Source organism: Pseudophryne corroboree, chromosome 8 (assembly GCF_028390025.1).
Source record: "Pseudophryne corroboree isolate aPseCor3 chromosome 8, aPseCor3.hap2, whole genome shotgun sequence".
Taxonomy (NCBI): Eukaryota; Metazoa; Chordata; class Amphibia; order Anura; family Myobatrachidae; genus Pseudophryne; species Pseudophryne corroboree.
Genome location: NC_086451.1, coordinates 237,564,342 through 237,580,242, shown reverse-complemented (window position 1 = coordinate 237,580,242; position 15,901 = coordinate 237,564,342). Strand labels below are relative to the sequence as shown.

Here is a 15,901-nt window from a genome sequence, read left to right as displayed (position 1 = left end):
CTGGAAGCCAGCCTGCCCATTAACATCCTGGAACTAAGAACCGTCTACAACGGTCTTTTTCAGGCGGCCCATCTTCTAAGAAATCGGGCCATTCAAGTACAGTCGGACAATGTAACGACAGTGGCTTACATAAACCGACAGGGCGGAACGAAAAGCAGAGCTGCAATGTCAGAGGTGACAAGAATCATCCTCTGGACGGAAAAACACGCGTCGGCGCTTTCTGCAATCTTCATTCCGGGAGTAGACAACTGGGAAGCAGACTTCCTCAGCAGATACGATCTCCATCCGGGGGAGTGGGGTCTCCATCAGGAGGTGTTCAAGGAAATAACAGACCTTTGGGGGTTACCCCAAATAGACATGATGGCCTCTCGTCTCAACAAGAAGCTTTGACGCTATTGTTCCAGGTCGAGGGACCCACAAGCAGTGGCAGTGGATGCCCCGGTGTCTCCGTGGGTGTTCTAATCGGTGTACATGTTTCTACCACTCCTATTCGTTCCAAGAGTTCTAAAGCTCGTAAGGAGAACAAGAGTTCAAGCGATCCTCATTGCTCCAGACTGGGTAAGGTGGGCTTTGTACGCAGACCTTCTGAATCTCTTGCAGGAAGAGCCGAGGCCTCTTCCTCTTCGGGAGGACCTTTTGCAGCAGGGGCCGTTCGCTTATCAAGACTTACCGCGGCTACGTTTGACAGCATGGAGGTTGAGCGCCTGATACTTGCTCGGAAGGGCATTCCGAAGACGGTCATTCCTACCCTGATACAGTCTAGGAAAGGGGTAACGTCTAAACATTTCCATAATTTTTGGAAGAAATATGTCTCTTGGTGTGAATCCAAGAAGTTTCCTACGGTGGAGTTTCAACTCAGACGTTTTCTCCTCTTCCTGCAAGCAGGTGTGGATTTGGGCCTGGGGTTGGGATCTGTGAAGGTCCAGATTTCGGCCCTATCCATTTTCTTCCAGAAACAATTGGCTGCCCTCCCTGAGGTTCAGACCTTTTTGAAGGAAGTTCTGCACATCCAACCTCCCTTTGTACCACCTACGGCGCCTTGGGACCTTAACGTGGTGTTGCAGTTCCTCCAGTCGGATTGGTTTGAGCCTCTACAGGAAGTTGAGGTCAAATTTCTTACATGGAAGGCTGTCACGCTGTTGGCCTTAGCTTCTGCTAGACGTGTGTCCGAATTGGGGGCTTTATCCTGTAAAAGCCCTTATTTGATCTTCCACGAAGATAGAGCTGAGCTCCGGACACGTCAGCGGTTTCTTCCGTAGGTTGTGTCGGCATTTCATATCAACCAACCTATTGTGGTGCCACTGGCTACTGACTCCTCAATTACATCAAAGTCCTTGGATGTTGTGAGGGCTCTGAATATATATGTGAAGAGAACCCTCGTCACAGAAAGTCGGACTCTCTGTTTGTCCTATATGATCCCAAGAAAATTGGGTGTCCTGCTTTCTCTCGCTGGATTAGGTTCACTATCCAGCACGCTTATTCTACGGCAGGATCGCCGTGTCCAAAATCTATTAAGGCCCACTCTACTCGTAAGGTGGGTTCCTACTGGGTGGCTACACGGGGTGTCTCGGCATTACAACTTTGCCAAGCTGCAACTTGGTCTGGGTCGAACACGTTTGCAAAGTTTTACAAGTTCGATACTTTGGCCTCTGATGATTTGAAGTTCAGTCAATCAGTTCAGCAGGAGCCTCCGCGCTCTCACTCCCATTCTGGGCGCTTTGGTACATACCCTTGGTACTAATGTGGACCCCAGAATCTTCTAGGACGTAAGAGAAAATAGGATTTTGGTTACCTACCGGTAAATCCTTTTCTCGTAGTCCGTAGAGGATGCTGGGCGCGCGCTCAGCGCTTCGTTTTCCTGTAACTGTTATCTGGTTCAGTACTTCTTTGGTTTAGTTATGTACTGCATTGTTACTTGGTAAGTAATGTTTCAGCAGTTGCTGAGTGTTTCAAGCTAGTTAGCTTGATGTGCCTTGTATGTGTGAGCTGGTATGAATCTCGCCACTATCTGTGTTAAATCCTTCTCTCGAAGATGTCCGTCTCCTCGGGCACAGTTTCTAGACTGAGTCTGGTAGGAGGGGCATAGAGGGAGGAGCCAGCCCACACTCTCAAACTTTTAAAGTGCCAATGGCTCCTGGTGGACCCATCTATACCCCATGGTACTAATGTGGACCCCAGCATCCTCTACGGATTACGAGAAAAGGATTTACCAGTAGGTAACTAAAATCCTATTATCACTACCCATTAGCAGCGAGCCAGGGCTATAAATCCTGAATTCCAACACAGGCAAATCGCCAGTGCTTTGTTGTCTATGAAACCTGTTGTGCGGTCCTGACTCTCCTGTTGAATTCCAGACAAATGCTGTTTCCATCTTTAGCATTCCCTGACTTCCTGGGCTATCCAGTCCAGCTGCTCAGCTCAGCATCGCAGCATATCCAGATCCACTGGTACAGCCAATCTCAGTGATCCTGAAGGGCTGCTCAGATCATCATCGCAGCATATACAGATTCATCGGTACAGCTAATCCCAGTGATCCTGGAGGGCTGTTCAGTTCATCATCGCAGCATATCCATATTCACCGGTACAGCCAATTCCAGTGATTTCGAAGGGCTGCTCCTGCAACTCCATTGCAGCATTTTCAATTCATTGTACAGCCTATCCCAGCATTCCTGAAGAGCTGCTCCTGCAAATCCATTGCAGCATTTACAATTCACTGGTACAGGCTATCGCAGCATTTTTGAAGAGCTTCTCCTGCAAATTCACTGCCGCATTTCCCAATTCGCTGGTACAGTTTATCTCAGCGTTACTCAAAGCTGCTCCTGCAAATCCTAAACAGCATTTCCAGATTCACTGGTTAATCTCATCCCAGTAATAGTGAACTCTTGTACCCCTTTCACATCGCACAAATAACCCGGTATCGACACGGCATATTGCCATGTCGAAACGGGTCAGTGTGCGATGTGAAAGCACTTTTGCCGAATTAGTGGGTTGCCTGACCCGGTAATTCAACCCGGTTAAAAAGAAGGGTTATTACCGGGTTGAATACCGGGTCAGTTGCAGTGTGAATGGGAGCCGTTTCGATGCGACATGGCTCCCATTCACAGCATAGGGAGAGGCGGCGCAGGAGATCAGCTTATCTCCCAGCGCCGCTTCCACCCCCACCCCTGCTGCTGCTGCGCCCTCCGCTGCTATGGCAATTGACCCAGTATATTGCCGGGTCGGAAAGCCAGCAAAGAAGAGCAAATGCCGGATCCCACCCGGTAAGGACACGTTTCTCTTACCGCGTGGGATCCGGCATTTGCGATCTGAAAGCAGCATAACTGTTATTAACTTCACAGCAATTCTATAGCACTGGTAACGCAATACCACAGTTTTGCAGTTTCCCATATAGCTGGTACCACATCACCTGATACAGCACCCAGTCAGATGACCCTACATTGCCAAACTGCTATGCCTACGATTGAGTAGATCCTATATTAAGCCATACCAAATCCGTCCTAAGATCTTGAGCCAGAACCCAGCAACACAACCTAGTCCGGATTCACAAACAACTCTGTCCGTGACACAAATAACTCATAGGTGTTGCAGCTGTAGTTGGGATATGTGCTGCAGTCCCTCATTAATATATGTGTGTGATACTAAATATTTGCAGTTACCCCCGAAAAATGGGTGTTCTTGATGAATAAGCCACAAATATTCAATGATAAATGGGCCCCAAGTTCACCTTTCATGTATCCATCTCTCACATCTCATTCCAGTCATATCGCACTGAGAAACAGTGCCATAGAAAGAGATGAGGATTTTATCAATACTGAAAAACCCCACTATTGGCACAATGGGGAAAATTCAATTGTTTGTGGGCGCCCAAATGTAACGGGCACCTATCAGCATAATTTAATTGTTTACCCCCTTGGGTGCAAGTGCGATCTGTTCGCACCCATAAGGAATGAGTTTCAGGGGCAAACGCAGGATTTCCAGATGGGGGTTTCCAAATACATGTATTTCAGCGGTATCTGTAGTATTGCCATACGCTACCTGCCCTGTTATCGCCATCTCAAGTTGGCAGCATCAAATTAGTCAAATTAAATTTCTGCTTTGTTATTTAAATATATTTCTGCTGCGGGGTACACTGGGCTCCACAAGGATTCACATCGGGGTGTAGAGTAGGATCTTGATCCGAGGCACCAACAGGCTCAAAGCTTTGACTGTTCCCAAGATGCACAGCGCTGCCTCCTCTATAACCCCGCCTCCGTGCACAGGAGCTCAGTTTGTAAGTTGGTGCCATGCAGTAAGCAGGCAATTAACAGGAGGGCTGCCTTTTGCAGCCTATTGATAGCTTTTTAAGAAGAAAAAGAAAGAAGAATACTTCTACAAGACTTCAGGGCTGCAGCGTGTAAAGTCACACAGACTTTTCTGACTGCAGCTTCATCACCTCCAGCGGCACTGTATACTCCCGCGCCCTGGTTGCCGGGTCACTGCAGCGGAGGCTGCGGTTCTTTCCAGCGTCAGTCACACACACCCCGCTGTCCTCCCGGATCGCGTGCCCGCAGGTACGGGGGAGGTAAGGGGTCTCTTTGGCCACACTTTACCACGATCCAGCGCGGCCGCGCGCGCTAGCATGGACACTGTTATTGGCCAGCCGCTCCACTAGCCATCAGGGGCATTGGGCACAGGTCTGGGGGATTTTACACTCAATTACCCCCGTTTTCAAAGCCCGCAGCGCCCGGTGGGGATGCCAGCAGGGGGAGCAGGCCTAACCTGTAGCCCCTCCCCCAGCCCCAGGGCGCCATTTCTGTAAATGTTCCTGCTCTGGAGCTGCATTTCTCTCTCTCACTCCTTGTCAGCAGCCATCACAAACAGAGCTGAGCTGTTTCTGGGACTGCTGGGGCAAATCCTCATCTGTAGAACCGCCTGATCGCCAGCGCTGTGCATATTACAGGACACTTCAGTATTCTACCTGTCACTGGGACAGTGTTAGTTAAGAAAGAGTGCATGCATTCAGGGTTGTGTGGTACAAACACCATGTGATATACATCCAGTATCTTCTGTGCTTTGTTATATCTATGTTTGACACATATAGCCATACTGAGTATTACTTTGTATTGCTAGTCCAGTGCAGTTTATGGTGCATAATTTCTGCATGGTATGCTTGTGACTATATATGTGTGTGTGCATGTAGCTGCTGCGTGGCTGCCTTATTGGGTATTTCACTCAGCGTGCTACTCCTATATTCCTATACCTGAGCGGGCTAAGTGTATCAGTTTTTTTCTGCATAATATAGGATTTGTTTCACAAGATATACTTGCTGTGTATTTTTACTTGTGATCTATAGTCAGCCTAAATCTCTTGAACTCCCGGTTTGTGCTGTCATAGTCACACTTCACTGGGTGTTCTTGCTAGGTATATCGCTGCTAAGATTTGTACCAGGTTGCCCGATATTGTGCACATTAGTATGTCAGCTACACGTGCCAACGGGGCTGGGGCTTCTCCCACATTGCGTGGTGGTGATGCTGCAGATGTGTTGGAGGAAAATATGGCAGCTGAGAGTTCAGGTTCAGGGGGTTCCTTGCCTCCCAGTGGATCTGTAGCACCAAAGGCATCACAGGACCCACCTTGGGCTACCTCTTCCACGCAGTTAAACATGCTTGTAACTAAATTGGCGCCCCATGCGGGACCACCTGTGCCACTGCAGCAGTTTATGGTACCGGCTATTAATCCGCCATGGGCAGATCAAATCTCCACTCAGTTACAGCATTTGAACCGATCATTGATTAAATCTAAGTGTCACTCTTGCCCGCCTGAGACTAAGTCGTCTTTTAAATGGGCCATTACCTCCTCCCAGTCCACTGCTATCCCAGACACGTCCTCTGAAGAGGATGGTGCATATACTGATCCCACAGACACTGTCTCAGATGTTTCTGATGGGGAAGGGCAGGGCCGGTGCTAGGGTGTCCGGCGCCCTCCTGCAAACAATAAATTTGCGCCCTCCCTCCCATATGGAAGAAAGGGACAGTGCTCACCAAAGGGGTGTGGTCTCACATGAAAGGGGCGTGGCCACATAATAGTATCCCCAATTCAAATTACGCCACACAGTATCACAATCGTATTCACATTATACCACACGTAGTAAATATGACAAATGACCCGCGCTTGTATTAAAATGTGAAGCTGCTCCTTTAACACTGATAATACTAGAAACATGGGGAAGGGAGCGCTAAATTGAAATGTAAGTTTGCAAACATCTGTGGGGAAAAAAAGGATTAGTAAATAATGTTTACAGCACTTTTGTGCTGATGTGGAAGTCCTGTACGTGTGTTCCTTTCCAATTGCCGGAGCTGCGATTCGTGCTGCGGCTGCAGTCGCGGAAACCTGACTGTCTCTCCCTAACGCTGCCTACCTTGAGTCACGCTCAAACTTCGGCTCTCCCGTGTGGATCACGACCCTTCGGCTGGTTCCCGATACTTGTTTGTTCTTTCGTCCCCTCACCCGTCTGGCGCAGGCTGAGTGACGTCAGTGCTTCACTTGCTAATTGTTCACCAACGCGTTTCGGACTTGCTGGTCCTTAATCCTGGATGATAGAGCACATATACATATAGTGACATACCAGCACACATACAGCTATGTAGTCACACACCTATTCACATACAGTCACACACAAGCAAACATTTATACACACATATAGCAGTCACACACACAGTGCCCTTCCCTGAGTCACACTCACTGTTTTGGCCATGCTGCTGCTCACATTCCCTCCATTCTCCCGTGCTGCTGGCAACTAGCAAGGCACTGTGTAGTACAGTGCCGTCTAGCCCCGCCCCCTTTTCGGACCTCAAGTAACTTCTTAGTTTAAAGTGCACTGCCATGATTAATGGCATTGGGGGGAAGAGGGGGGTGGGGAAAGGCTGGGATAACTTGTCCCCCTACCTCTGCCCCCTCAATCCTGTTCAGCTGATCACTGCAAGATGAAACTGAAAGTAAACTACAGCTCCCGGCAGCAAGGGCTGCTGGGAGATGTAGTTTATGTTCAGTTTCATCTCGACGGCTGCTGCACAGGGACTGGAGCATTAGGGGGGATCGGCGCCCTCTCCTATCAGACGCCCAGGTGACATGCCCCCCTAGCCACGGCCATGAGGAGTGGTGGAAACAGGAGGGAGGGAGCTGGAGCCGCACTTCACGTTGCCTGCGTCTGTCATACTGTGTGACAGACGCAGCGGCAACCAGGAGCCAGCAGCAACAGCAGAGCAGGGAGAGCGCCTCTTCCGACCAGCGCCTCCCTGCCTTGCAGGAGCTGCTGAGCGGTTAGCGCCGGCTCTGGGGAAGGGAAATCATTGGGGGTTGTCCTGGATTTGATTGAGGCAATTAGGCTCATTCCTCAGGTGTCTGATGGACCTGAGCCTGAGGCTGTCTCTAAAAAGCCGGATAGGATTAAACGTACGAAGGTGGTTAAACAAGTTTTACCTCATTCTGAACACCTGGGGGTATATTTACTAAGCTCCCGATTTTGTCCTAGTTAGTGGGGTTTTTTTTCACAGTGTCATCTCGGCAATTTACTAAACTCAAATCTCGGCAGTGATGAGGGTATTCGGATTTTTTTTGAGGGCAGAGAAAATAAATACGAAAGAATACACCATCGGTCAAACACGCCTGTTATTTTATACAACTCGGTAATTTATTAACAATTCATATTCTCAATCACTGCCGTCAAAAGCCAAACACTGCCGGGAAAAAATACAAATCGTAAAAAATAGCAGTTTTCAGTGAAATCCGTGCATGTTTATCTGTGGGAAGGGGTGTGAAAGGGTTAAAAATCTCAGAAAAAAATTGCGTGGGGTCCCCACTCCTAAGCATAAACAGCCTCGGGCTCTTTGAGCCGGTCCTGGTTGAAAAAATACAGGGGGAAAAATGAATAGGGTCCCCCCATATTTAAACAGCCAGCATCGGGCTCTGCGCCTGGTCCTGGTGCAAAAAAATACGGGGGACAAAAGACGTAGGGGTCCCCCGTATTTTTAACACCAGCACCGGGCTCCACTAGCCAGAGAGATGATGCCACAGCTGGGGGTCACTTTTATACTGGTCCCTGCGGCCGTGGCATTACCACCCCAACTAGTCACCCCTGGCCGGAGTACCCTGGAGGAGTGGGGACCCCTTAAATCAAGGGGCCCCCCCCACTAGCCACCCAAAGGCCATGGGTGAAGCCCAAGGCTGTCCCGCCCATCCGTGGGCGGTGCATGGGAGGCTGATAGCCATAGTGTAAAAATAAAGAATATTAACTGCAAGTTAATTGGGATCACCCACAAGAGTGACCCCAATTAACTTGCGGTTAACCGCAGACTACAAAGTTCCCATCATTGGTTACTATGGAGCACCGCTACGCTACATTGTAACCAGTGCGCTCCTCTGATTGACAGTGCAGGAGCGCACAGCCAATCAGGAGAGTGCCATGACGTGGCGCTCCCTGATTGGCTGGCGGGACCTTCACTGACAGCAGTCATGGGGGGTCCCGCCAGTCGGGGAAAGGGGTTCCATGTGCAAACATTGGGACCGCTTTCAGTTCGTGGTTCGGGTTGTTCGTCCCTGGATTACAAACTTAAAGAAGAGGACCGATCTACACAGGATTGTTTGTGAGTATAATTTTTATTTACAGGTACCCCATGGATTCTACTGGAGAAGAGGGCCGAGGGGCTCCGTGTCTACATAGGTAAGCGTGTGTGTGTGTGTGTGTGTGTGTGTGTGTGTGTGTGTGTGTTTGTGTATGTAAATTAAAGTTGTACTATCACGGCGTGTGTCTTGTGTTTTTGGGGGGTATTTTTTTTGTAGTAGAACTACAGGTAACAGCGGGCCCGTTATTCTCCCGCATGCTGGTACTTGTGGTTCTCCAAGTACCAGCTTGCAGGGGAGGCTTGCTGGGACTTGTAGTTCTTCTATAAAAACAATATTCTTTATTTCTCTGACGTCCTAGTGGATGCTGGGACTCCGTCAGGACCATGGGGATTAGCGGCTCCGCAGGAGACAGGGCACAAAAATAAAAGCTTTAGGACTAGGTGGTGTGCACTGGCTCCTCCCCCTATGACCCTCCTCCAAGCCTCAGTTAGGTTTTTGTGCCCGTCCGAGCAGGGTGCAATCTAGGTGGCTCTCCTAAAGAGCTGCTTAGAAAAAGTTATTAGGTTTTTTATTTTCAGTGAGTCCTGCTGGCAACAGGCTCACTGCAACGAGGGACTTAGGGGAGAAGAAGTGAACTCACCTGCGTGCAGGATGGATTGGCTTCTTAGGCTACTGGACACCATTAGCTCCAGAGGGATCGAACACAGGCCCAGCCATGGAGTCCGGTCCCGGAGCCGCGCCGCCGACCCCCTTGCAGATGCCGAAAAGTGAAGAGGTCCAGAAACCGGCGGCAGAAGACTTTTCAGTCTTCATGAGGTAGCGCACAGCACTGCAGCTGTGCGCCATTGTTGTCAGCACACTTCACACCAGCGGTCACTGAGGGTGCAGGGCGCTGGGGGGGGGGCGCCCTGGGCAGCAATGATAATACCTTGTTCTGGCTAAAAATACATCACATATAGCCCCTGGGGCTATATGGATGTATTTAACCCCTGCTAGGTCTCACAAACACCGGGAGAAGAGCCCGCCGAAATAGGGGGCGGGGCCTATCTCCTCAGCACACAGCGCCATTTTCCTGCACAGCTCCGCTGCGAGGAAGGCTCCCAGGACTCTCCCCTGCACTGCACTACAGAAACAGGGTAAAAAAAACAGAGAGGGGGGGCACTTTTTTGGCGATATTGATATATTAAGCTGCTATAAAGGAAACAACACTTCTGTAGGGTTGTTCCTATATATTTATAGCGCTTGGGTGTGTGCTGGCAAACTCTCCCTCTGTCTCCCCAAAGGGCTAGTGGGGTCCTGTCTTCGATAAGAGCATTCCCTGTGTGTCTGCTGTGTGTCGGTACGTGTGTGTCGACATGTATGAGGACGATGTTGGTGTGGAGGCGGAGCAATTGCCGGTAATGGGGATGTCACCCCCTAGGGAGTCGACACCGGAATGGATGGCTTTGTTTATGGAATTACGTGATAATGTCAGCACGTTACAAAAATCAGTTGACGACATGAGACGGCCGGCAAACCAGTTAGTACCTGTCCAGGCGTCTCAGACACCGTCAGGGGCTGTAAAACGCCCTTTACCTCAGTCGGTCGACACAGACCCAGACACGGACACCGAATCTAGTGTCGACGGTGAAGAAACAAACGTATTTTCCAGTAGGGCCACACGTTATATGATCACGGCAATGAAGGAGGCTTTGCATATCTCTGATACTGCAAGTACCACAAAAAGGGGTATTATGTGGGGTCTGAAAAAACTACCTGTAGTTTTTCCTGAATCAGAGGAATTGAATGAAGTGTGTGATGAAGCGTGGGTTAACCCCGATAGAAAACTGTTAATTTCAAAGAAGTTATTGGCATTATATCCTTTCCCGCCAGAGGTTAGGGCGCGCTGGGAAACACCCCCTAGGGTGGATAAGGCACTCACACGCTTATCAAAACGCCCTCAAGGATCCAGCTGATAGGAGGCTGGAAACTACCCTGAAAAGTATATACACTCATACTGGTGTTATACTGCGACCAGCCATCGCCTCTGCATGGATGTGCAGTGCTGGGGTGGTTTGGTCGGATTCCCTGACTGAAAATATTGATACCCTGGATAGGGACAGTATTTTATTGACTATAGAGCAATTAAAGGATGCTTTTCTTTATATGCGAGATGCTCAGAGGGATATTTGCACTCTGGCATCGAGAGTAAGTGCGATGTCCATATCTGCCAGAAGAAGTTTATGGACTCGACAGTGGTCAGGTGATGCGGATTCCAAACGGCATATGGAAGTATTGCCGTATAAAAGGGAGGAATTATTTGGGGTCGGTCTATCGGATTTGGTGGCCACGGCAACAGCCGGGAAATCCACCTTTTTACCTCAGGTCCCCTCCCAACAGAAAAAGACACCGTCTTTTCAGCCGCAGTCCTTTCGTTCCTATAAGAACAAGCGGGCAAAAGGACAGTCATATCTGCCCCGAGGCAAAGGAAAGGGTAAGAGAGTGCACCAAGCAGCTCCCTCCCAGGAGCAGAAGCCCTCCCCGGCTTCTGCAAAGCCCTCAGCATGACGTTGGGGCTTTACAAGCGGACTCAGGGGCGGTGGGGGGTCGACTCAAGAATTTCAGCGCACAGTGGGCTCACTCACAGGTGGACCCCTGGATCCTGCAGGTAGTATCTCAGGGTTACAGGTTGGAATTCGAGAAGTCTCCCCCTCGCCGGTTCCTAAAGTCTGCTCTGCCAACGTCTCCCTCAGACAGGGCGACGGTATTGGAAGCCATTCACAAGCTGTATTCTCAGCAGGTGATAGTCAAGGTACCCCTCCTACAACAGGGAAAGGGGTATTATTCCACACTATTTGTGGTACCGAAGCCGGACGGCTCGGTAAGACCTATTCTAAATCTGAAATCTTTGAACCTGTACATACAAAAATTCAAGTTCAAGATGGAGTCACTCAGAGCAGGGATAGCGAATCTGGAAGAAGGGGACTTTATGGTGTCCCTGGACATCAAGGATGCTTACCTGCATGTCCCAATTTGCCCTTCACATCAAGGGTACCTCAGGTTCGTGGTGCAAAACTGTCATTATCAGTTTCAGACGCTGCCGTTTGGATTGTCCACGGCACCTCGGGTCTTTACCAAGGTAATGGCCGAAATGATGTTTCTTCTGCGAAGAAAAGGCGTATTAATTATCCCTTACTTGGACGATCTCCTGATAAGGGCAAGGTCCAGAGAACAGCTGGGGGACGTAGTAGCACTAACCCAAGTAGTGCTGCAACAGCACGGGTGGATTCTGAATTTTCCAAAATCTCAATTGACCCCGACGACACGTCTGCTGTTCCTGGGAATGATTCTGGACACGGTTCAGAAAAAGGTGTTTCTTCCGGAGGAGAAAGCCAGGGAGTTATCCGAACTTGTCAGGAACCTCCTAAAACCAGGAAAAGTGTCTGTGCATCAATGCACAAGAGTCCTGGGAAAAATGGTGGCTTCTTACGAAGCGATTCCATTCGGCAGATTCCACGCACGAACAGCGGATAACTTTGTCTCCACAGACAAGGGTGTCTCTTCTGTGGTGGTTGCAGAGTGCTCATCTGTTAGAGGGCCGCAGATTCGGCATACAGGACTGGGTCCTGGTGACCACGGATGCCAGTCTGAGAGGCTGGGGAGCGGTCACACAGTGAAGAAACTTCCAGGGAGTGTGGTCAAGCCTGGAGATGTCTCTTCACATAAATATACTGGAGCTAAGAGCGATTTACAATGCTCTAAGCCTGGCAAAACCCCTGCTTCAGGGTCAGCCGGTGTTGATCCAGTCGGACAACATCACGGCAGTCGCCCACGTAAACAGACAGGGCGGCACAAGAAGCAGGAGGGCAATGGCAGAAGCTGCAAGGATTCTTCGCTGGGCGGAAGATCATGTGATAGCACTGTCAGCAGTGTTCATTCCGGGAGTGGACAACTGGGAAGCGGACTTCCTCAGCAGACACGATCTACACCCGGGAGAGTGGGGACTTCATCCAGAAGTCTTCCACATGATTGTGAACCGTTGGGAAAAACCAAAGGTGGATATGATGGCGTCCCGCCTCAACAAAAAACTGGACAGGTATTGCGCCAGGTCAAGAGACCCTCAGGCAATAGCTGTGGACGCTCTGGTAACACCGTGGGTGTTCCAGTCAGTGTATGTGTTTCCTCCTCTGCATCTCATACCAAAAGTACTGAGAATTATACGGCAAAGGGGAGTAAGAACGATACTCGTGGCTCCGGATTGGCCAAGAAGAACTTGGTACCCGGAACTTCAGGAGATGCTCACGGAAGATCCGTGGCCTCTACCTCTAAGACGGGACCTGCTTCAGCAGGGACCGTGTCTATTCCAAGACTTACCGCGGCTGCGTTTGACGGCATGGCGGTTGAACGCCGAATTCTAAGGGAAAAAGGCATTCCGGAAGAGGTCATCCCTACCCTGGTAAAAGCCAGGAAGGAGGTGACTGCACAACATTATCACCGCATTTGGAGAAAATATGTTGCGTGGTGTGAGGCCAGGAAGGCCCCGACGGAGGAATTTCAACTGGGTCGATTCCTACATTTCCTGCAAACAGGATTGTCTATGGGCCTCAAATTAGGGTCCATTAAGGTTCAAATTTCGGCCCTGTCGATTTTCTTCCAGAAAGAATTGGCTTCAGTTCCTGAAGTCCAGACTTTTGTAAAAGGAGTACTACATATACAGCCCCCGGTTGTGCCCCCAGTGGCTCCGTGGGATCTTAATGTAGTTTTGCATTTTCTCAAATCCCATTGGTTTGAGCCACTCAAATCGGTGGATTTGAAATATCTTACATGGAAAGTAACCATGCTACTGGCCCTGGCTTCAGCCAGGAGAGTGTCAGAATTGGCGGCTTTATCGTATAAAAGCCCATATCTGATTTTCCATTCGGACAGGGCAGAACTGCGGACGCGTCCTCAGTTTCTGCCTAAGGTGGTTTCAGCGTTTCACCTGAACCAGCCTATTGTGGTGCCTGCGGCTACTAGCGATTTGGAGGATTCCAAGTTGCTGGACGTTGTCAGGGCATTGAAAATATATATTTCAAGGACGGCTGGAGTCAGAAAATCTGACTCGCTGTTTATACTGTATGCACCCAACAAGCTGGGTGCTCCTGCTTCTAAGCAGACGATTGCTCGTTGGATTTGTAGCACAATTTAACTTGCACATTCTGTGGCAGGCCTGCCACAGCCTAAATCTATCAAGGCCCATTCCACAAGGAAGGTGGGCACATCTTGGGCGGCTGCCCGAGGGGTCTCGGCATTACAACTCTGCCGAGCAGCTACGTGGTCGGGGGAGAACACGTTTGTAAAATTCTACAAATTTGATACCCTGGCTAAAGAGGACCTGGAGTTCTCTCATTCGGTGCTGCAAAGTCATCCGCACTCTCCCGCCCGTTTGGGAGCTTTGGTATAATCCCCATGGTCCTGACGGAGTCCCAGCATCCACTAGGACGTCAGAGAAAATAAGATTTTACTTACCGATAAATCTATTTCTCGTAGTCCGTAGTGGATGCTGGGCGCCCATCCCAAGTGCGGATTGTCTGCAATACTTGTACATAGTTATTGTTACAAAAAAATCGGGTTGTTATTGTTGTGAGCCGTCTGTTCAGAGGCTCCTACGTTTGTCATACTGTTAACTGGGTTCAGATCACAAGTTGTACGGTGTGATTGGTGTGGCTGGTATGAGTCTTACCCGGGATTCAAAATCCTTCCTTATTGTGTACGCTCGTCCGGGCACAGTATCCTAACTGAGGCTTGGAGGAGGGTCATAGGGGGAGGAGCCAGTGCACACCACCTAGTCCTAAAGCTTTTATTTTTGTGCCCTGTCTCCTGCGGAGCCGCTAATCCCCATGGTCCTGACGGAGTCCCAGCATCCACTACGGACTACGAGAAATAGATTTATCGGTAAGTAAAATCTTATTTTTTACACTATGGCTATCAGCCTCCCATCCACCGCCCACGGATGGGGGGGACAGCCTCGGGCTTCACCCCTGGCCTTTGGGTGGCTGGAGGGGGGGACCCCTTGATTTAAGGGGTCCCCACTCCTCCAGGGTACCCCGGCCAGGGGTGACTAGTTGGGGTGGTAATGCCACGGCCGCAGGGACCAGTATAAAAGTGTCCCCCGGCTGTGGCATTATCTCTTTGCTAGTGGAGCCCCGTGCTGGTGTTAAAAATACGGGGCACCCCTTCGTTTTTTGTCCCCCATATTTTTTGCACCAGGACCAGGCGCAGAGCCCGGTGCTGGTTGCTTAAATATGGGGGGACCCTATTAATTTTTTCACTGTATTTTTTCAACCAAGACCGGCTCAAAGAGCCCACGGCTGGTTATGCTTAGGAGTGGGAACCCCACGCAATTTGTTTTCCGATTTTTAACACTTTCCACACTTCTTTTAAGGTACACAATGAAGCCCTGCATAGATCACACTGATCCGCCGGGAATCATTGTGTTAAGTCCGGCAGTGTTTTACTAATAACTCCCGTAAAACACTGTCTGACATTACGAATGACATCGACATCGGGAAAAATGAAAATGCAGAATACAACAGCATAGTAAATGACACGTATAAACCCCCCATAAAGTTGCAAATTCACACTACCGATGTCATTCGTGTTTAATCTCCCACCAAAGCCCTACAATTACGAATCTTAGTAAATATACCCCATGGTTGACATACATCAGGAATCCTGGGAAAATCCGGGGACAAAATTCACCCCAAATAAGAGACTGTTGGCTCGCAATCCTCTCTCTGCGGAGGTATGTAAGAATTGGGAAACTCCTCCGCCCGTAGTTTCTCATGTGGCGCGCATGGTAGTATCCTCTGCTCTGCCAGTAACTACCGTCACCTCTCTGAAGGAACCGCCGGATAGACATGTGGAGGGTTGTTTGAAAGCGATTTACACCCTAACGGGGGCTGTGCATAGGCCAACCATTGCAGCAACATGGGCTGCTGAAGCTGTTGAGGCGTGGGCTCAGGAACTTGAGGCGGAACTGCCTTCCAACGCATCTGAGCATGCTCGACAATGTCTCTCATATATTACCACGGCTTCTCTGTACCTTAAGGAGGCGGCCTCCAATGCCGGGGTACTGGCGGCCAAGGCTGCTACTACGTCAGTCTTGGCCAGATGTATCCTTTGGTTGAGATCCTTGTCGGTGGATATGGATTCCAAGAAAACCCTGGAGGTGCTTCGTTTCAAGGGAGACATTCTCTTTGGAGAAGACCTCAATAAAATTGTGGCTGATCTGGCTACTGCTAAAACAGCTTGTCTACCTAGTACGGCTCCTTCCGCACAG

The 15,901-nt window shown here is 49.7% G+C and overlaps 1 long non-coding RNA gene across 1 annotated transcript in view; it reads right to left on the bottom strand.

Annotated features, from left to right (window-relative positions):
* The window catches only part of LOC134948870 (uncharacterized), a 413,168-nt gene extending 406,165 nt beyond the window's left edge, over positions 1-7,003 (bottom strand). The window contains exons 1-2 of the long non-coding RNA XR_010183051.1: positions 6,722-7,003; positions 6,398-6,568 (exon numbers count right to left, since the gene is read on the bottom strand). This is a non-coding gene — a long non-coding RNA (uncharacterized LOC134948870). The remainder of the gene's footprint in view (positions 1-6,397; positions 6,569-6,721) is intronic.
* Positions 7,004-15,901: the final 8,898 nt, after the last annotated feature.